The sequence below is a fragment of the Rana temporaria genome, chromosome 1 (assembly GCF_905171775.1).
Source record: "Rana temporaria chromosome 1, aRanTem1.1, whole genome shotgun sequence".
NCBI lineage: Eukaryota > Metazoa > Chordata > Amphibia > Anura > Ranidae > Rana > Rana temporaria.
In genome coordinates, this window is record NC_053489.1 from 340,297,673 (window position 1) to 340,320,687 (window position 23,015).

The following is a 23,015-nucleotide window of genomic DNA, read 5'->3' on the forward strand; positions in this document are numbered from 1 at the left end:
ATTTCAGGTGGCATAATTCAATCACATGCCAAGTCATTTGCAAAGTCTTTTCTTTCTCTTCATTATTCTCTTTCCTTTTTTCTTCTCAGTTTTCTCCATTTTCCTTCCGACTGCTGTCGAGTGAGCGCAAATCTAGATTTTGGGAGTTGGTCACAGAAGAATACAGGGGCAAATCGTCCAGTGGTGACACTTGTTTCAGTGTCAACTGTCTAAGAGGGGAATTTCCATTACTTTGCCGAGATTTCCTTATGCTTCATCTTATGTACATAGGATAGAAAGTTAAGGTAATTATTCTCCAAGGAACAATGACGGCAAAAAACTGTACATTTTTGACCATCACGTACAAAAACAAGATTTTTGGCTTACAGTAAAATCTTTTTTTTTTACCAATTCATTGGTAATATTCAAATCAAACTCTCCCATTCTTCCATGTCGCCATGCTTTATTTTGTTGAGAAATCACCCCCCTAGCATTTCTGGTCGTGGTCATGTTAACCACTTCCAGACCGCCGCACCCCGATATACGTCAGCTGTTTGACAAGGAATATCTTTGTTATGGCAGCAGCTAGCTGCCATTAACCCGTTTCTGATAATAGTGGTCTCTATTAGAGCAATTCCCAAAATTCAGAGAGTTCTATACTCAAATAGCTGACTGAAAGATCTTATGTCCAAAGCTTGAATCAGCCGAGCCCAGAACATCCACCTGGTAAAACTAAGAATATATGTACAGACAACCAAATGGTAGCCTTAAAAAAATCAGAGAAATGTCTCAGTCCAACGTCCCAACACTTTCAGTGGGCATACTCCAAACAAGTGGGGTCCTGGTATGATTGCGCTTGCTCGGCACCACCGCCATTCAGATTATGCCTTGTAATTGTTTTTCATTGCATACAAGGCCTTCTCTGACTAGACAAGGTGGAGTTTGTGACATCATTTGTCCCTCCTCTCCACCTCGTCCAACCAGAAAAAGCCTTCCATTCAATGAAAAAGTAATTTTAGATTGCAGAGCGGAAGTCGCTGGTGCAGCACCAGGAAGATTACATCTACCACAGTACGCTCAAATTACTACAGTGATTTTCAGCATCCCCAGTGGCTCTCTATATATCAGATATACATACTTACATTGAACCACACAGGACCAATGTAAGTGCAAGAATAACTCTGGCTATTTCTTAAGTTTAAAGTGGAAATCCCCGATCAGGGAAGCAGGGGAGGCGAGTAAACAATTCACACATGGGGCTGTTAGCACCTTGAGTTTAGATTAACTTGGAGGTCTAACATTTTGCATGGTGCCAGGAGTTGAGATCCATGGTAGGCCCGTCTCTAGTCCCAGTAGCCAAGACTGTTTTTTTATACACACACACACACACACACACACGGAAAAAAAAAAAAACACATGCTAAAAACACGGAGAAGATACAATTTACTGGTTGGATTACTTTCTAATGGTTTCTATGGCCCATGACAAACAGAGTTGTTACAGTATTACTTTAGTGTAGTAAGATAATGCAACAGGCAGCAGATACAACCAAAAAAAGATAAATGTTTTTTTAGTTTTTGATTAAAACCCCTGCCAGGTTATATTTTGCAGTTTGGGACAGGAAGGGGAAGAGCAATCTCCACAGTGGCACGGTTAGGCCCTGGATCTAAACCTGTGACCTCTACAGTGTCTGGATATAGCTCTCCTCGCTGTATCTCCAGAGATATCAGATAGCTTTCCGTTTCATTCCTTAGACAGCCTTGCCTTGTGTCTTGTTCCTCTTGAACTCTTTGCTCCTCCCACGAACTTCCTCATTTAAGCCGTGTCTCTGCATTTTCTGTTTGCCAGATTATTGAGCACTCTTCAGGTGGTTACTTGCTCCCTTGGATACCTGCAGCTGCCCTCCTCTTCTCCAACACTCTTACCGACCCATGGCTTGTTAATTTACTACGTTTTGGTCCTATTCCAGCTACTGAGTGTTACTGACCTTTGGCTTGCCAACTCGCTTCTGCTTGATCCCTACCTGCTATATCTGCTATTGGATCTCCGGCTTGCCCACCTTTTTGTGGTGGGGGGGGGGATCTTGAGGACCGCAACCTGGTACCAAAACACAGCACAATCCATCTCCACTATCAGAAGCTCTGGTGAATACCAGCTAGTCCTTAGACTCTGCACTTCAGATGAGCACACATTATCTACTAGAGGGATCTGCTTGTACATTTCCAGCTGACTACTTGTGAACCTGTTTACTGCTATAGTCATCGGTCTCTAAGCCTGACCCCAGATCTTGACACGTACACAGAGATGCAACAGGAAGTTAGAGGAGATAGCTGGATAGCTGTCCCTGAAACAGGTATGTCTCCACTGGAAGTTTTCCCCTTACCTCTTGTTTTGATGGAAATGTTAGAGTTGCCCTCCCTCTCTTGGTGAAAATGTAGAAATAGAGGGGTAAGTCTCCCCAATAGGGACACTGACAAAAATAAAAACTTGACAGGAGTTTAACCATTGCCAATTTTATAAAAAAAAAAATGTTTTGCCTGGAGAATCACTTTAAAGGAAAACATTTTTTTTCATAATAAGCATCCTTTACCTGCAGACATTCCTCTTTTCACTTCCTCATTGTTCGTTTTTGCTCAGAAGTTGCTCCATTTCTTCTCTGTTCTGTTCATTTTCTGCGTGTCTGATTTTACTGACCACAGTGATGGGAGGCTTTACTGCGGTGGTCAGCAACGTGCTCACCCCCTCCTGGGAACTACATCTGTGTGGCAGGACGCTCTCTATGTGTTAGAGACTTCAAGGAGGTGTGAATTACTGGGCGTGCCGCAATTCATACTGGGAAATGTAGTTCTTACATGAACGAACGATGCAAACCAGGAAGTGAAAGAGAACAGAAACTAGAATGCCGGAGGTGATGTAGATGAAGGAATTTAATAGGTTTTTACTCGTTTTTTAACAGAATGATTACACTATTCTGTCTACCTTGCAGACAATTTTAGGCAAAACATTTTTTTCCTTTAGTGACCCTTTAATGTTACACACAACTGATATTAGGGAACACGGCATAATTCAAAGAGCTGCTCTTGATCTTTAATCCAGTAAGTTTTTTGCAATTCTTATAGTGAACGCATCTACCTGAAAACGAGGAAAGCCTTTTGCTTCACCTTAATCAAGTACAATCATTTATTCCACACATGCCTTTGTAAATGCTTCACTGATGCCTTGAACAAATGCAGTTGTAAGTATTGCCCAGTAGGACGTCATCAAGTTTCTATAAAAGAAAGTAATTATATGAATGTTGATGTCTTTGAGCCGATGCATCAATCTTCATGCTGTCTGTCACTTGGTTGGCAAGTATATTTCAACATGACCACAATGTCTTTACTCCTTACATAAGACAAGCTTGACAAATCTGTGTGTATTCAAATTGTAATATGCTCTCCATTGCATTCTTAAAAAACAAAATACTATGTAACCCTATTTTTAAAAAGATCTATACATTTATAAACGGAAGTGAAACATTAAAAAAAAGTTCCTTAATTCTAAATATTTGTTTCTCATTTTTTTTCCCCTGATACAGCTTAAAAAATTTTCCTCACTTGACAAATGCTACGTTTGTTCCCCAGAACTTCCTGCAGATTTGTGCAAGGAGTTGCAGCTGCCTCAAGTCATGGACAAGGAAAAAACAATATCCCAGGGGTTCATTTTTTCTTTATCCTTTACCACTTTGCATAAGGGCCAATTTTTTTGAAATTTTCACACAAGCTAAAATTAACATTTTCTTGCAAAAAAAAGATTTTTACTTAGAACCTCCATACAATTATATATTCTGAAAGCAAGTCCATGTAGAGTTTTAGGTCTCATGATGTTTGTGCCGCTGTATTTCAAATATCTATTTTTAAGTGGACTTCCACCCAAAAATTTAACTTCTGCTTTTCCGATTCTTCCCCCCTCTCGGGAGCAGATACCCGTCTAACAAAAAGGTATTTGCTCCCTCTTTTGCAGCAAATCTACGTCATGTCCGACCCCTCCTCCGCCCCTGTGTCTTTCGTGAGACGCACAGGTCCCAGAAGACAGCAGTGACCAGCGAGGACGCGCAGCACGACTCAGGCATGCGCAGTAGGGAACCAGGCTGTGAAGCTGCAAAGCTTCACTTTCGCGATTCCCTTACTGAAGATGCCGGCGCCTGCACCTGGGAGGCGAGGACATCGCGGGCACCCTGGACAGGTAAATGTCCTAATATAAAGTCAGCAGCTGCAGTATTTGTAGCTGCTGACGTTTAAACTCCACTTTAAAATGAGCAAAAAAAAAAAATATATATATATATTTTAGTGCAAACACAATAGAATACCCATTTTCTTTTGGTAAAATAAAAAAGATGAGGATGCTTCAAGTCAATACGGAAAGGCTTCTTCACAGTAGGAGCTGTGAAAATGTGGAAGAGACTCCTTCAAAAAGACTCCTTGTTTAAAGAGCTGGATGCATTCCTAAATGCACAAAATATAACTTGATACCAATTTTTAAAAGTAATAACGCCCGGGGGAGCTGATCTAGGGAATATTCGATTGCCTCCTGGGGGACCAAGAAGGATTTTTTTTCCCCCACTGGAGAAAAGTGGACCATGCTTTGAGTGGTTTTTTTTTTGTTTGTTTTTTTGATGGACTAATGTCTATTTTAAAGACGGTCATTAAACATCACACGTCCGGTCTCAAATTGCACATGGCCCCGAAATGAAAAAAATTAAAACAAAAAAATAAACAGTACCTAAAAATTTTCATAGACACTACAGGTTATCAATCTAGAGTTAACCATGGGATTATGTCAGTGGTACATCACATGTGTGGCTCCGATTACATACATATGTATATGAGGTGACAGGGGTGCTGTTATTTATTGCATAGCATACTAGCTCATTATGGACGACTTACCTGAGATCGAAGCCCCCGAAGAGCTTCTTGTTCCCCTCCTCCGCCATGTCCCCTCCGAGCACCTCCAGGGTATGGCCACTCCAGCGCTGTGACTGGCCGGAGCAGCGATGACGTCACTCCCGCGAATGCGCACGGGACATCCCGGCATGATCCCATTCATAAAACCGGGACACTCAGTGCGCCTGCGCCGTTGTCTACGGCACGCATACGCCGTAGACATCGGTGCAGTGTTTTCTGCAAATATCTCCTTAACCGTGTGGGTTAAGGAGATATTTCTTGCACCTACAGGTAAGCCTTAATCTAGGTTTACCTGTAGGTGCAAGTTGTCAGAGTGGGTTTACAACCACTTTAGGGCTCCAGTAAACCGGACATGACTGCATTATGTTGCAAAACTTTCTGCCTTTACAACCCCCTTCCCAACCAGTGTCATTAGTAAAGGTGACGGTGTATACTTTTAGCACCGATCACTGTATTAGTGTCACTGGTGATTTCAGTGGTAGTTAGTCAGTTCCCACTCAGTGTCAGATTTCCCACCGCACTATTGCAGTTCCATTATAAGACATGGATTTCTTTACACCCGACTCTATGCCCTTTGAAAAAGTCACTTGAGCAGTAACGCAACGCGTCAGGGTGACGCAACTTCGGTCGTGGCCAAGACAGGAAGTTTCCTATGTTTATCACGCTGTCTGTTTTAAACTGAAAATGTAAGTTACTACGCTTGATTTAAAAAAATTGGAAATACTACAATATGGAGCCCTCCCCTTTCTTTACATGAGAATGAGCCTTATTATCCGGTGATTGGTATTCCATTGGGAATGTCCTGGGAATTGATAGACTAGTGGTGAAAACAGAGTAGCTCATTACTTTGATTTTTTCGAAGCAAGAGGCTGGGGCTAACGGTGTTACACACATTGGATGGTGGAAACTCTGAATGTTGGCACTTTACCTTTGATGAACTTTGTCGCACGTTGTGGATTATTATATTTGGACAATTTTTTGCACTTTTTATGGGACTATTCCTCTTTTATGAATTAGTTATTTCTTTGCACATTTTTTTTCTATATTGGAAAAGACTTGATTGCTAGTTGCACATTTGAATATTTGCACGTTACTTGAAATTATTATTGCCACTTTTGATTGATTTAATCAGTGAATTTACCTACACTTATTAGATATTATTAATTTTATATTTATAAGGATTACTTGCTTATGCGGTAAGCGCCTTTTATTGCCAAGAAACCGTAAGGATTTTGAAAAGACCTGTAAAGAGAAAAAAAAAGAAAAAAAAGAAGAGTGGACCAAAATCCCTCCTGAGATGTGTGCGCAAGTGTGCAAACCTAGTCAACTACAAGAAACGTCTTACCTCAGTGCTTGCCAACAAGGGTTTCTCCACCAAGTACTAAGTCATGTTTTGCTTGGAGATCAAATACTTATGTTACTCACTGAACTGCAACTCAATTTATAACATATGTATCATGTGTTTTTTTCTGATTTTTGGTCGATATTCTGACTTTATGATTTAAAATACACCTATGGGCAAACTTACAAAAACCTGCAGGGGATCAAATAATTATTTTCCCCACTGTATATATGTATTAATCACTGTGTGTTATGAGAAATGCATAAACTGATCCTACCTTAATATGACAAACAAACCTGTACGGTGCATAATAAGCGGGTTGTACAAAAGGAGAGAAAATAATAAGGCTGTTTTTACACTGAGGTGGGAAGGCGTCAGCGGTAAAGCGCCGCTATTTCTAGCGGTGCTTTACTGACGTTTTTGCAGCACTATTCGGCCGCTAGTGGGACACTTTAAAGCCACACTAGCGGCCGAAAAAGGAAATGGATTGAAAAATGACAGTAATGTTTTAAATAATGTTTCATCAAATAAAACATGTTACTTAGGATGCAGAAGAACATGTATTGGCAGCTAAAACAATATCTATAGCTGCAAACTGAAAAGGGAAGGTAATGCTAACAACATTAAAGCCAGCGATCAAATCCATATGGATGCAGGAAATGTCTAACTCTTTAGGAATAACTGTCGGGGGTTATAACCTTTGCTTGTTCTATCCAAAATAAAATAAAGTTTTGCCTACAGTTCTACTTTAAGGCCCCATCATACCTCTGTGGTTTTCCAACAATTGGTTTGTATACCCTTTAACGCCTCTACTGAAAATACCAGCAGGGAAAAAACTGAGCAAAGTATCCAACCTCTCTTCCCCTACTCTTTCCAACATGAAAACTATTTTCACTGGAAAGGACACTATTGTACAGGCCTTTTTCTGTGCAAAGAATAATGGCCTTGCGGTAAGAAGCTTCAGGTTGCAGACTTTTAATCCTGAGTGAAGTTCCAATGCCAACACGAATAAAGAAATGTATTTTATTCTGTGCTCCGGTATGATAGCCAAGGCAGCTACAATGGCCTAAAAGTCATCAGGGGCTGATATCTGTACTGGCAAAAGCTTCATACAAACAATATGCCTTAAAAATACATTTTATTTGGCATCATTTACATAGTTACATTCCAGCTTGGAACAATAAAAGTATGTATGTATGTGCCATACCAATGGAATCCCTGTGTAAGCTGAAAATCACTGTAGTAGGCACTGCTATTACAGTGATCTCTATTAGCTTCTGGGTCCTGTGTCAAGTTGTTGCACTGTAAACACAGGTGAGTCATCTGACTGGACAAGGTGGAGATTGTAAAAGAATATACCGCTCTGAAAACTGCTGATCCCTCTGCTATGCTTCCGTCCCACTGAACCAAAAAGGGTGCTTGCTGTGCTCAGGTGCATTAGATAGAGAAAATTCCTGGACTGCCGCACTCCTTGAAACAATGTCTTTATTCAGCAAAATGCTACGACTAAGCATCGAAAGATGTGAAACATGTCAGCCACCCTTTTCCTTTTGTCCACCTCTCCTTTTTGACTGCACTGTTTTTTGTTGTTTTGTGTTTTGTAAAAAAAAAAAAAATTGCTGAATAAAGACATCGTTTCAAGGAGTCCGGCAGTCCAGGAATTTTCTCTATCTAAGGTGGAGATTGTGAGATCACTGCCCTGCCTCTTCCCCTCATCCAATCAGGGAATGCAAAGTGTTCCCTGAATGGCGCCAAACAAGGCGCTCACAGTGCAGCAATGCAGCCACTCAGCACAGGACCTGGAAACTAGTGGAGATCACTATAGTAGCAGCACCTACTACAGTGATTTCCAGCTTCCACAAGGATCCCATGGGTATGGCACACACATAGATACATTGGTCCAGGATGGACCAATGCAGCCATCTAAAAACTGTCATACTTAAAGGGTCAAAAGGAAAAATAAAATGTTTAATTTTAAACAAAACCATTTTTACTTCCACTGTGCAGCTTATTTTGCAGAGTGGCCCCGATCCACGTCTTCTGGGGTCCCTCGGTGGCTGTCTCTGGTCCTCCCCACAAGAACTCATCACATTCATGCGAGAGAGCTTGCATGGTGATGAGTCCTTGCGGGCGCGCTCCCGTGATACAGCGAGCGGCCATAGCCGCCAATAGTCCGTGGACTACTTGCCATTTTCCATACTTATACCAAATTATAATAAATCAGTTGCGTGTTTAGCATCCAAAATGCCAGCACACGCGTCGTCTTGTCTGTATTACTTTATTTCTAACGAAGTGCAGAGTATTATCGTAAAGCATGCCTAGTATATGAACACGAGTTTATTATCCAAACAAAAAATTTACTTAGGGAGGTATACATGCTCTTCCAGTATAGTCTGTAATTCAAAAGTGACTACAGTGTAGAACTGAGTAACTTACATAATTACACACACAACTGTAACAAAAATAATGAATCACATCATATGAAAAGATTTAAAATACCACTCCTAATTAAAGATTTTGCAAAGGCTATTCTAATTTCTGTGTTTGGGATATTTAAGATAACAGTCTAAACAGTGCTCAGTATGTCAGTCAATATAAGATGTCCACATTTGCCTAAATAAAGCCTTAAGGTTGAATATTATTTCTTTCCAGCAAAGGAAATGTTCCTCTTAGCTATTTAATTCAGAAATGAAAAAAAGAAAACCTTTTTCAACCATAAGCCATTTTAAGAACCTCCTTTGTATCAAAAGCTGATTGACATACTGAATACATCAAGCTTGATAGTCTGTTTTATCAAGGGAAAGAACAGGTTTAACAACGTTATCCCTGGTGCAAAAGTGGAATTACAATTTAAATGAAATTTCTGATTTAATGCTACCCTGGCAGTTTATGTTGAATTCCCTAAAAGGGTTAAACCTAAACTGAAAAACATACAAAACACAGGCATTTAGTAAAACTTGTAATATCAATATACGCCTTCTCCTCTTACCCCCTCCCAGACCTAACTTCCCAAATGGATTCTAGCTTCAATGAATTCAAAGAGCTGTGCACAATAATTCTCAAAGAGACAGTCATTCCTCTGGAAACTAAAATCTGCATGCAAAAATCCTGGGGCAAAAAAGTTATCAGAAAGTGCTATAAAAGAAAAACAAAAAGCTCTTAGGAGGCTTGAACAAGATGATATTTGGCTCCACATTTCAGAATATGCTATATAAAAAAAAAAAAAGATGGGGGGGGGGGGGGGGGGGGGGAAGGAAGAAGAATGACCCATGAGAACACTAGCACCTTAACTCCTTGATAAAACAAATCATGCATCCAAGTGCCATTGCAGGTGATCACTGTACATAAATACCAAATAAAAACTTAATGAATGCAACTTGTAGAAATATAGAAAACAAGTCTTTTCACTTAAAAAACTAATTGGATTTTAAGCTTATCAAACACTTTTATAAAGCGTCAGGAGAGAAATGCTGTGTTTAAATATAAAACAAAAAAAACACTATGTACTCAAGAGGTATTTTCATACTTTTACATTGCATCTACATTTTCAATAATTATAATATTTCTAACCCTGTAATAAATACCTACAGAATCCATTAGAGTATGAGGCTGTGTTAGACAACACCTGTTATACATGTCAGCCAAATACATCTAAAATATTATTCACCACTAAGAGTACCAAGCTCCACACCTGTAATATGAAGAAGGAAGGAAAACTATGTAAAAAGTCAACCGTCCGATATACAACAGCATGAAATTACAATTTGTTCACCATCTTTTTAGCTAGTAAACAAAATTTTAAATTGTCATCACCTACCCCTTCCTACCAACAGCCATAAAATAACTATTCAAGACTACTTCTGATTGTTAAGCACCAAAAAAAAAAAAAAAAAAAAAAAAAAAAAAAAAAAAAGTGCTTAGACATTACCATTAATGCAGGCCAATTCTGTATTTTGTACTGCACAAGGTTTTCATACCCAGTAGAGTGAAAACAAAGAAATAAAATGATATGAAAGGCCACCTAAAATATTTAAGCAGCAATAATATAAAAAATAAAAAGTAAGAGATATATATCTATACGTGAGTGAGTGCGTGAGATATATAGATATAGATATATGTGTATATGGTTATTTAAAAAAGGGACCAATGCATTGAAACTGGAGAAAAGTAAAATAAAGCACTAAAGTAAAGTTCAAAAGAACAAAAAATAGTAATTCCATTCCAAACATATAGTAACATACGACAACAAGAATCAAATTTAAAGAATTGGAAATGTTCATAAAACATGAAAGCCAATAACTATAAAATACAAAAGTTTCAAGTAGAGTGCTTCCTTTGCACATTTACTGTATTGAATGTTTACCGCTGCCTGGGCAGAGCCTGGCCATTGCATATTACTGGGGTTAAACCCCAGATGAGTTTCTCATCAATTTAGTCATTATATATAGCGTAACCAACTGCTTACGTTTTTAATAAACACATTATATATTAACCAATGCAATTCTGTTATGGAAAACAGGAGGGTAGGCCAACAGGAATGTGCAACATATACAAATGAATCTGCAAGCTTCGAGATATTGTCTAGTAGTAGAAAAAAAAAAAAAAGGGATCAAAATATAAAGTGTAAAAACATAAGTAAGACATTAGGATTTTTTTTTTTTAAAGTAGCATCATTAACCACTTTAATACTGCACACACCACTACCTGACCAGAATAGCCGCTCAGCCAAGTAATGGAGCAAACAAATATGGGTTTATAATAGTTTAAAGCCTTTTAAATTGTGCAGAGAAAAATTTATGAAAGTGTGATTTCCAGCAGTTCAAAGGGTATTTTCAAGATGATTAATATGGCTAGACATTCATTATTCATTGCCATACCTGGATTAATAGAAATAGAACTAGCTGTGAATTTTATGGATACCAATGGATGCTTTCCAAATAGGAGTGCTTTGCTGTGAGTTTATATTAACCTAGAATTGCTTTTAACCCTTAAACTTAGAAATCATTTATAAACCATGTCTATATTTCCATCACCTTTAATTCAAAATCAGAACATCACTGGCACATCAATCAAATGATGCAGTAAGCTTGAAAAATCCAGATTTTATAGCACAAGATTGTCAGAGCTGACTAGAACAAAATGCTAACCCCACTCTTTAAATTTGGCTGCCATGTTTAAAACATGACACAATTATTTAGCATCAACGTGAAAATTCTGTATCAAAAGAAAATTACAAAAAAAAAAAAAAAAGTAAAAAAAAAAAAAAAAAAACAGCATTACTTCCTTCAGTATTTTATTGGAATATTGAGGCTAAAGTTATCGGAAATTTTGTCGTCCACCAAAACTAAAAATGCACAACTTTTATAACTTAAAAACATAAAAAAAGGAGATTTTTTATAATATATATATATATATATATATATATATATATATATATATATATAAATATCTATAAATATCTATATCTCCCCCCTCCTCACAGCTTTGTAGGCTATTAAATTAGATTTTCGAATTTAAACTCTCCAACAATTAACACCTGTTAATACAGGACTAGAAACATAAGTTCCCAATTATTAAGTTTAGAAGGTGCAATAATAGACTTAAAAACAATAAAGACACTCAAACCCTTACCTTTTGGGAAGGCATCTCTAATGACATAGAATTGTCTGGGTTCAGTAAAAAAATGATAGCCAATATATACAGAGCACTAAAAATATCCATAGTTTTTGGTCAATGCTTTCAAAGCAAGTTTTTGTCTGGGAATCTTAGGGAGGTGCACTGGAATTAGCATTCTCACACGTAACTAGGATTTTAACTAAAGGCCCAAAGAAAGACATCTGCTAATCACATTGATTTACAAAAAAAAAAAAAAAAAAAAAAAGTCAGAGTGAAGCAAATGCCAAAGGGGGAAGTGCCAACATAAGTTCTTACATATCTCAGGATAACCTAAGTTAGTTAATTAAGTTTGTTAAACCAAACAAATGACAAGTACTGACAAGCAAACTTTTCACTTTCAGATGGCGTATGACTGTGGGTCTGTACACACAAGAACCTTAGCAACTTTGTTATGAAACAGCTTTTCTGTGATAAAGCAGTGTCTACAATGGTTTCTGCCAAGAGGTGCAGGTTCTGTACACATAGAGCCAAGTAAAGACCCCATTCTTTAGAAAAGCCACACGTAACAAAACCAGCTCGCCGTTTTCTGAACACCATTTTTTTCTGTTCTACCATGCAAACAGAATCTGCAGCTCTGCATACATATGTACACTGGCAGAGTCACACAATTTGTGCTTCTGCTTTTTAGCAATAAGATCCTACAGACAAAAGATCTTCAGAACTAAAAGCGGACTTTCAGGCTGCTGGCAAAAAGTCAATATAAAAAATCCAGTTATGGGTTCAATAAAATACACATATTTTTGGTGAAATTAAGGGGTTGTAAAGGTAAATGTTTTTTCACCTTAATGCATTAAGGTGAAAAAATATCTGACCGTATCGCCCCCCCCCCCCGAACCCCCGTTTTACTAACCTCCCCCCTCGAAAGTCCCATGCGCATCCCCGTGATCCTCTTCAGTTCCCAGCCTGGCCGTTGATTGGCTAGGCTGGACGGATTGATAGTAGCACAGTCATTGGCTGGCGCTGCTGTCAATCACAGCGCGGGGCCGAGTGATACAGTGGGCGGCTATGCCCGCCGCTGTATCACGGGAGCACGCCCGCAAAAGCTTTCCACCATGCGAGCTCGCTTTCATGAAGGTGAAAAAGCTCTTGCGAGGAGGAGCCGAGACAGCCGCTGAGGGACCCCAGAAGACAGGGTTCGGGGACACTGTGGAAAACGAGCTGCACAGTGGAAATATAACATGTTTGTCATTTAAAAAAAATATATAAATTTAACTTTAGTGTTCCTTTAACAAAGAGGTGGGAAGGCATAAAGCCTGCAATTTTATAACATAGGAAATAAAAGTAGATGCTGCTTCTAATTACCAAAAGGAACACAAGCCCCTTTATTAATTTTGGAGCCCTTTGCTCCCTGTTCTATTCAGTGTCTGTGACAGACACAGTATAGAAAGCAGTTCAGCTGATGCTGCCCATTTCCCTACTCCCACCTTCTCATCCGAGAATGAAAGGGAATAGAGACTGTATTGAGCTGTCTGCAGATCGGATGAGCTCCGGCGTGTTCGCACAGTCCACGTGCAGAGCCCGCCAGGAAGTCATCACAGCGCTGTGCTAATCACAGGCAGGGAGACATTTCCCGATCTCTGCATCAGGACAATGTCTCCCTTCCTGTGATTAGCACAGCGCAATGCCGACTTCCTGGCAGGCTCTGCACGTGGACTGTGTGAAAACGCCGGAGCTTATCCTTAGCCTGCAGACAGTTCACACCCTGTGCACGGTGCACCAGATCCAACCTGGTGGGAATCTGCAGGAGTTTTCTATATTAAAAACCTAAAACTAGGGTTGTTCCGATACCACTTTTTTAGGACCGAGTACAAGTACCGATACTTTTTTTCATGTACTTGTCGATACCGAATATCGATACTTTTTTTTTATGGTGTGACAGTTTTCAAATTTAAGAATGCCCCTTACATTGGTGGTCAGTGGGAGGTTGTATATAGTGTATAATTAGAAGCAATCAGGTTTTATATAGTGTACGATTAGAAGAAATCATAATTGTATAGTGTAAAGTTATAATAAAGTACAATGAGATGTTCACAGCCAGCATTGGCTTTGCCATTCCCTCTATGGTAAAACTATTCCCCAGGCAGGCCTGGCACTACACAGTGATTGATAGGCCTGTAGGAGAAGCAGGGGGGGGGGGGGGATGCTCGTATGTGAAGAGCAGTCGTTCCTCCTGGGGTCATGTACTCTCTCCCCCATACACACATATGGAGAATGAGGTGAAGGAGGGGTGTAGAGGGCGAGTGCCCACCCCGGTGCCCCGCACACACACACTTACCCAGCGACACGCTTTCACCTCACCCACATAAACAATTCTTGTCCCCTTTGCCGCCATTCAGAGTTAAGCACGGCTCAGCAGTGGGCGGTTCACGCTCACCTTTCATCCCTGGGAGCCGTACGGCATGGGTTTGCGGGACTTGGTGTTCCCAGGATCGTCTTCCCCTGTGGAGGAGTGAGTGGGGTCCGGGTGTGTGCCCGTCATGGAGTTGGGATGCCAGGCGGTGTGGAGACGCTGTGCCAGGAACTGGAGGACTTGACCCAAGGGGTGATGTGTGTCCGGGATCCCCCCTCCTCTCCCGGGCTCCATGGATGAGGAGGAGGCTGTGTATGAGCGCTCAGAGCCGCCTGTGCTGGAGCTGTCAGTGCTCTCCGCCGCGCTCTCCGGTCAATAGAGAAGTATCGGACAGGGCATCGGCAGCATTTGCACGAGTACAAGTACTCGCGCAAATGCTCGGTATCGGTCCCGATACCGATACTAGTATCGGTACAACTCTACCCAAGACGTCTTGTTTATTAGGTGCAGACACTGCACCAGTATCTATTTCACTCTAAAATGGAAACTGGCAGTGGTGGCGCAAATAGACCTGAAACAGGCCTCTCTACTTAGTTAACACAGCGTACACCAATCACAGCCGTTTCCTGCACCATAATAATGGTTTAAAGCAGGGGGTCGACAATATCCGGGCGCCAGGTCGCAATTGTGACAAGAAATTGTGACCTGGCGCCCGCCGGTAATGGAGGCCCCGGCTTTGCGGCCTACTAGGCCACGAAACCCGGGGCCTCAATTACCGGTCGTCGCGGGCCTGCCCCGAACGCGCTGCGGGGGGCTGTGTCTCCGTGCGCCCCCACCACTCGATCGCGGCAGGCCCGCGACGGCCGGCAATTGAGGCCCCGGCTTTGCGGCCTTGTGAAGTCCCAAGCTCTCCCTTCTGTGAGCTGGCGCCATCTGGTGGTGACCGTTGGCATTACATGTTAAACAGCAATTCTGAGTGAAAAATTAAAATTTTCACTGCCATCTCCTTTCCTCACATTTGAACCCCCAAACATTATATATATGTTTGATTCTAACACCCTAGAGAATAAAATGGCGATCGTTGCAATACTTTGTCACGCCGTATTTGCGCAGCAGTCTTACAAGCGCACGAGCTTGCTGAGGCCTTAGGATTTATCTTCCAAACATGGAAAAAGGTCAACTCATTGTTGTGGGAATAATTTCCAAAATGAAACACAACACCCACTGCTCACCATTTTAGAACACAGTTCCTCACAATCTAAAAAGGGATTTTTATGAATTGTGCTTATTCATGACACAAGAATAATTTTTACAGGACACCAAAACAAAATAATTTTACAACTATCACTGTGTGCCCCTGAGCATGTATCCCTTTGATATTTTATCATCATTTGCTGCTGCTTCTCCTCCCCCAGCTCTTATGCAGCTTAGAACATACAAAAATGTTTTGCTTATCATTTCAGTTTTAAACTGAATGGCTTGTTTTACAAGGCGATCGTTTACAATCGCTTTAAGAAAGCTCTTAAAAATGTGCATATTGAGGAAGAGCAACTCGGTGTGTTATATTTCTGTCGGACAATAAAAAAAAAAAAAAGTAGTAAAGAGTCACAAGAATTTAACATTTTATGAATTTCTGTTATACCATTCTGATGCAATACTGTATATGGAAATCAAGTGAATACGTCCCATTAGGGAAATCAGGTGATGTAATTAGCAGCATAAGCGGGATAGGGTCCTTGGTTTTTGAGAATCTTTCCCACTTCCCTGCTTGCAATCAAGGCATCTTATAGAAGCGCAATCTGTTTAATGAGTATATAGAGTTTGGAATGAGGTGTATAAAAGATCACTTATATCAGGGTTTGACAAATGTGCTTGGAATCTAGGAACCAGCTAAAAAAGTTAGGAGCCAAAAAAAAAATTGCACCCCGTCCCGCCAAGCTCGCGTGCAGAAGCGAACGCATACGTGAGTAGCGCCCGCATATGTAAACGGTATTCAAACCACACATGTGAGGTATCGCCGCGATTGGTAGAGCGAGAGCAATAATTCTAGTCCTAGACCTCCTCTGTAATGCAAAACATGCAACCTGTGGATTTTTTTAAACATCGCCTATGGAGATTTTAAAGGGGTAAAAGTTTGTCACCATTCCACGAGCGGACGCAATTTTGAAGCGTGACATGTTGGGTATCAATTTACTCGGCGTAACATTATCTTTTACAATATAAAAAAAAATTGGGCTAAATATACTTGCAAGACACTGCAAGACACTGCGCTTGCAAGACACTGCGCAAATACAATGTGACAGAAAGCATTGCAACGACCGCCATTTTATTCTCTAGGGTGTTAGAATAAAAATATATATATATATATATAATGTTTGGGGGTTCTAATTCGAGGGAAGGAGATGAAAAACACATTAGAACTGCTGTTTTGCTACTTGTAATGCAACTACTTGTAATGCCAACGGCCACCACAAGATGGCGCCAGATCACAGAAGGAAGCTTAGGCCTGCAGAAGGCCGCAAAGCCGCGGCCTCAATTAACGGCGATCACAGCGGGCCCACGCCGGGCGGTAATTGAGGCCACGGCTTTGTGGCCTTCTGCAGGCCTAAGCTTTCCAGGGCGCCAGGTCACAATTTCTTGTCGCAATTGCGACCGGGCGCCCAAATTTTGTCGAGCCCTGACTTATATAGATAGCAAATCTCACTGCTCCACCAACTGGGACACAGACTGCAAAAGTATAGAAAAGGGCATTATAGGCCCAGTCTCTAGCATGGCATGTTAGGCAAGCTAAAAACTGTATAGGCCAAAGTTTGGTAAAGTAAGGCCTAAGGAACCCTTAATGCCTCGAACACACGGCAGGACTTTCCGAGAAAAAAAAAGTCAGGCTTTAGTTCCCCTCGGAAAGTCCGGCTGTGTGTAGCCTCCATCGGACTTTTTTTTTTTTTGGCGGAAGTCCGACGGACCTTAGATAGAGAACCTGTTCTATGTTTCCGACGGACTTTTGCATGGTCAAAAGTCAGACCATGTGTACAAGGCATTAGGGTTATTCTAGGTCTCCATATAAAATTAGGAAAGGTCTGTGTATATCTTTGTGCCCAAGGGCTCTTTCACACGGAGCGGACCGTTTCTGGGTCCGCTCCGTGTGTCCGCCAAAGCTCAGCGGGGATCCCCGCTGAGCTGTCTGCGGATAGGGCTGTCCCCGCACACAGTGCAGGGACCGCCCTGTCTCTGCTCCGCTGTCCCCTATGGGGGACCAGATGCAGACGGACCGTCTGTCCGTCTGCATCCGGTCCGTCCCGCCGAACGGAAGAAAAATAGGGTTTCTTCCGTTCGGGAAAGTGGATCCCGACTGACGCGGACACTAGCGGATGCTCCATCCACTAACGGACGCGATCCCATAGGGATTCATTACAAGTCCGTTAACGCAGGGGTTGACAAATTTGCTTGGAATCTTGGAGCCAGCTAAAAAAGTTAGGAGCCAGAAAACCCCCCCCCCCCCGTCCCGACGAGCTTGCGCGCAGAAGCGAACACATACGTGAGCAGCGCCCGCATATGTAAAACGGTGTTCAAACACAATTTTGAAGCGTGACATGTTGGGTATGAATTTACTCGGTGTAACATTATCTTTCATAATATTTAAAAAAAATGGGGATAACTTTGTTGTCTTATTTTTTAATTAAAAAAAAAGTGTAATTTTTTCCCAAAAAAAAGTGCGCTTGTAAGACCGCTGCGCAAATACGCTGTGACAGAAAGTATTGCAACGATCGCCATTTTATTCTCTAGGGTGTTGGGATAAAAAATATATATAGTGTTTGGGGGTTCTAATTAGAGGGAAGAAGATGGCAGTGAAAATAGTGAAAAATGACACTAGAATTGCTGTTTAACTTGTAATGCTTAACTTGTAATACCAACGGCCACCACCAGATGGCGCCAGCTCACATCTGGTGGCCACCATCTTCCAAGCCAAGTCGCCAGGACACCATTTCTAGTCGCCATGGCGACCTGGCGCCCGGGATTTGTCGATCCCTGGGACTTGTAATGAGCGGACGAACGGTCCGCTAGTGTGAAAGGACCCTAAGGAGGAGTGGGATTATCTGTAAGGGTATAGTAGCTTAGCAAAATGTATCATCTTAATCAAACACCTACCTAGCATTGAAATAGGGAGGTCTTCTTAGTCTCTGTGCCTTTGGTCCAGATGTAAAATTACATTTCCACTTTCTTTTTCAGGTGACCCCCCTCTTTTACTGCTGCTTTTCCTTCAGATCAACGGTATTTTATGGTGGAAAGCCAACAATCTGGTCCAATTAGCTGCATTGCTTAATGGATCGACCTTTATTTCTTTTGATTCCGTTCGCCAATCTAGGGGCATCCGCTCACAAGGAATATTGGCGTTACCTCCAAATTGGGCATTTTTACACTTCCTGCCATGCTCTTATCCAACCTCATCTAATGAGCGTATTTTCTGTACCTCTCGCAGGGGAAAGGGTTTAATCGCCGATGATATTTATAGCTCTCTAGTCCGCACTTTTGTACCTAAATCTCTTCCTTACCAACGCAAGTGGAAAGAGGATTGTGACTTGCAATCTACCCCACAGATAAAATATAAACAATAGTGCAGTGCTCATAGTGTAAAAAATATTAACGTGCAAAGAACAAGTGTGAAATCAAGCGCTGTAACAATAAAGCCGTAGAACTAATATAATGCATACAAATGGCAAAATATAAAGTCTATCAACAAAAAATGGAATGGTAAAATCAGTGCGGTGATCAATACCACAAAAAAATAAATAAAATTATAAATGCATGATCAAGAACGTCAAAATAAAAGTTCAATAGAAAAGAGTCCACCAATAAATTGAAATCCTTGAAGTGAAGATACCCAGGTGAAAGCACAAAAGGAAAAATACTTGTCACTGGTTTGTGCGATCCACCACCATAGAGTAAAAATGGGCATGCTTACCAGAGTGTGGGGACTCATATACTGGTTTGTAATGAGTCAAACAGGTATGTGTGAGGTAATACCTCATTCTTATCCAGCTGTATGAGATGGATGGTCTATGGATACCCTGTCAAAAATTGTACGGAGAAGTTCCATTTTGAACTAACAGGCTCCCAATATACAGCAAACGTCAGCAAAGGAAGGCCACTCCCAAGCATATATGTAGGGAATAAACAGCCGAACATAGTGCAAAACTATATAAAATTTGTTTCATTGTAAAAACAGGTGTACACTTACACAAATCCACTTGAAAAGCGCTAAAAAGTTCAGAGATAAATCAGAAAAGGATTGCAATGACTCCACGACCATTACCCAGCACGTTTCGTCCTATCATGATCTGGAGTGTGAGGGTCGTGTACAGTGACTGCAGTATTGTATAAGCAATTCAATAAGAAATGGCCCCAAATTAGCAAATGAACACCTGGACTCCTAAACTTCCTGATGTTCTAAGATGGCCTTGGCGTGCATTCCACACCTCACCATCGTTCTTCATTGTGATATAGGGAAAGGAAAAGCAATGCCTTAAATGTGGCATTCCAAGCCTCATTATCAGAATGTAAAACAGACAGGAAGGAGCTTGTGATCAAAACCGGAAACAAAACATTCTAACACAATGTGCACTTTCTAAACACTATATAAAGCTGAAGACAGCAGATATACATGTAAAACTTATGTTCGGGGATTTGTTTCATCCCTGTGTATCATCTGAAGCGGTTTACTTCACTGGGTATATGTCAGGATTTACATCCACTTTAATGCTACATTTCCTAATTACTCTCGTCACTATTTCTGGGGCTTCCCCATTTGAGGAACCTTCTATAAATCACATGTTTTGGTCCTGTGAAGTATTACAACCTGTATGGCATAAGGTTTCCAAGTTAGCTACTAGGCTCGGGCCAACAACTGCAATTAATATCTTCAATGCATTTGTCATTTTCCCCTACTCCTGGGACCACTAATCAGGAGTTTGCGTTGTCCCATTTACCCCCATTATTGATAGAGTAGATTTGGTCATGCTAATGGAATCCCATACGATGTACTGTATTACACATTGACAGTGTCAAAAGCCTTCACTGTGTCCAGGGATAACAGCACCTGACAGGTAGAAGCTCTCCAGCACCATCATCAATTTCAAAACATTTTTCATAGCAGCTACAAATGACAAAAGTGGCCTGATTCAGGGAGATCAACTTTGGTAATATTGTAGCAAGCCTATTGGCCATCAGCAAAGACAGTATTTAGAATTTTTTATTAAAACAGATACAGGCTTTTCCCCAATGTTTAGTGGAGATCTAGATTATGCTTCAGAAGTCCAGAGATTTTCATTAGCAAGCCTAAAAACTGCTCCATGTGAATTAGTTCCCACAGGTCTAATCTACCACTTCAGGATTCTGCATCCTAATAGACTGGACACAGTACCCCATATGGGGATATGTTCACACATTCAAATGCCAAAACAGGCAAGACACAGCCATTTACCTCTTGATGTTGCCCAATCTAGCTTAAAGTGGTTGTAAAACCTCTTAGTGAAAAAGCATGTCCTTGTATATTGTGTACATGTCTCAATTCAAAGAACAAATTTCTCTCTGCTGTCTGTATGACTTACTGCTGACAGGTGGACAGTGGAGGGAGCTCCTGCACACAGCCTGCGATTGATGGTCTTAGCTGTGCATTGTTTTCTGTGTGGAGGGGTGTGTGTGTGTCTCTTCCCTCCACTGCAGTGTGTGTGAGGTCAAATCCCTGCCCCCTGCTTTGGAATACTTTCACACTGGGACAGCGAAACCATTAGCCATAAAGCGCTGTTTATCAGTGCTTTTCAGCCGCTAGCAGGGCACTTTTAACCCCCCCACTAGCGGCTGAAGAAGGGGTTAATAGCACCTGTGTTGCGGTGCTTCCGAAATGCTTTTCAGGCAATTCGGAAGTGCTGTCCATTCATTCCAATGGGCAGGGCCAATTTAGAAGCACTGTATACAGTGCTCCCACACCGCCCCAAAGATGCTGCTTGCAGGAATATTTTTCAAGTCCCTGCAAACGCACCGCCTCAGTGTGAAAGCAGTCAGGCTTTCGAACTGGGGAGGCATAAGAGGCAGTTTTCAGGTGCTTTACAGGCGCTATTTCTAGTGCTAAAATGCCTGAAAACTGCCTCAGTGTGAAAGTAGCCTTAGGCTGCTGAGAAAAACCCTTTGATCTGTGCGTTTTACAAGTCTGTAGAAGATAGACGGCTACAAATAAACAGGTACGACTTATGCAGGAGGATTTGTCCCCTGCGCATCACCTGAGGCTAGTCACTTAAGTGGGCATATGTAAAAGTTTACAACTACTGTATTTATTGGCATAGAACACTCACTTTTTTACCCTGAAAATAGAGGGTAAATTGTGCTTGCGTGTTATATGCAGGGGGCGGTGGAAAGTTTTTTTTCCCTGAAACTTCCCTCTTAAAGTTAGGGTGCGTGTTATACGCCGATAAATACGGTACTTTAAGGTAAATTATTAGAGGAGAAACAATATCAAGCAAGTGGACATTGATGGTCAGACTTTAAGGCCAAGGAAGTATGGTTTTGTAAAAATATATAATTTAATAGCATATAAATAAATTAAACAAGATATACATAAAATAAATAGGTTCAAGAAATTATCACAAATTCATCAACAGCAGATGACCACTGTACATTCCTCCGAAGTCGCCAACGCACGTTTCGCCGTGGGGCTTCTTCAGGGCGAAGATGAGGAATATAGAGTTAGCAGAGAGTTAGAAACTTATATGGCTGGTGGTCCCTCGATGGGTGCGTCCACGGGGCATATAAGATATAGATGGAAAAATACCAAGTCGGGAGGTAAGCTTTAGGCATAAGCTTCCATATGTCGAAAATCTTAGGTGAGTCGAAAGAGTCAAGACTATAAGTCCAAGAGGTGGAAGAAATGTACCACAAGGAAAGTTGATACTCGGACTATTTTTATGAAGTCCTAAGCACACTGGGACAGCAGATGGCAGTATAACAGCAATGTGGAGGGGCTTACATAAAGAAACCCTTTCTGTAGCAGCCTTTATGTGGGGCTTTTGTACAGGCCCTATAACTGATTGCAGCAATGCGTCTGTGTCCCAGGGTGTACACACGGTAACACGAAGTTACCGTGTGTACACCCTGGGACACAGACGCATTGCTGCAATCAGTTATAGGGCCTGTACAAAAGCCCCACATAAAGGCTGCTACAGAAAGGGTTTCTTTATGTAAGCCCCTCCACATTGCTGTTATACTGCCATCTGCTGTCCCAGTGTGCTTAGGACTTCATAAAAATAGTCCGAGTATCAACTTTCCTTGTGGTACATTTCTTCCACCTCTTGGACTTATAGTCTTGACTCTTTCGACTCACCTAAGATTTTCGACATATGGAAGCTTATGCCTAAAGCTTACCTCCCGACTTGGTATTTTTCCATCTATATCTTATATGCCCCGTGGACGCACCCATCGAGGGACCACCAGCCATATAAGTTTCTAACTCTCTGCTAACTCTATATTCCTCATCTTCGCCCTGAAGAAGCCCCACGGCGAAACGTGCGTTGGCGACTTCGGAGGAATGTACAGTGGTCATCTGCTGTTGATGAATTTGTGATAATTTCTTGAACCTATTTATTTTATGTATATCTTGTTTAATTTATTTATATGCTATTAAATTATATATTTTTACAAAACCATACTTCCTTGGCCTTAAAGTCTGACCATCAATGTCCACTTGCTTGATATTGTTTCTCCTCTAATATTATTACAGATGTGGCCCATGTGAGTG

General features: G+C 41.2%; 1 protein-coding gene across 1 annotated transcript in view; it reads right to left on the minus strand.

Moving 5' to 3' along the window:
• ZCCHC7 (zinc finger CCHC-type containing 7) overlaps positions 1-23,015 on the minus strand; it is a 276,559-nt gene that overhangs the window by 247,755 nt on the left and 5,789 nt on the right. The gene's annotated exons all lie outside the window — the stretch shown is intronic.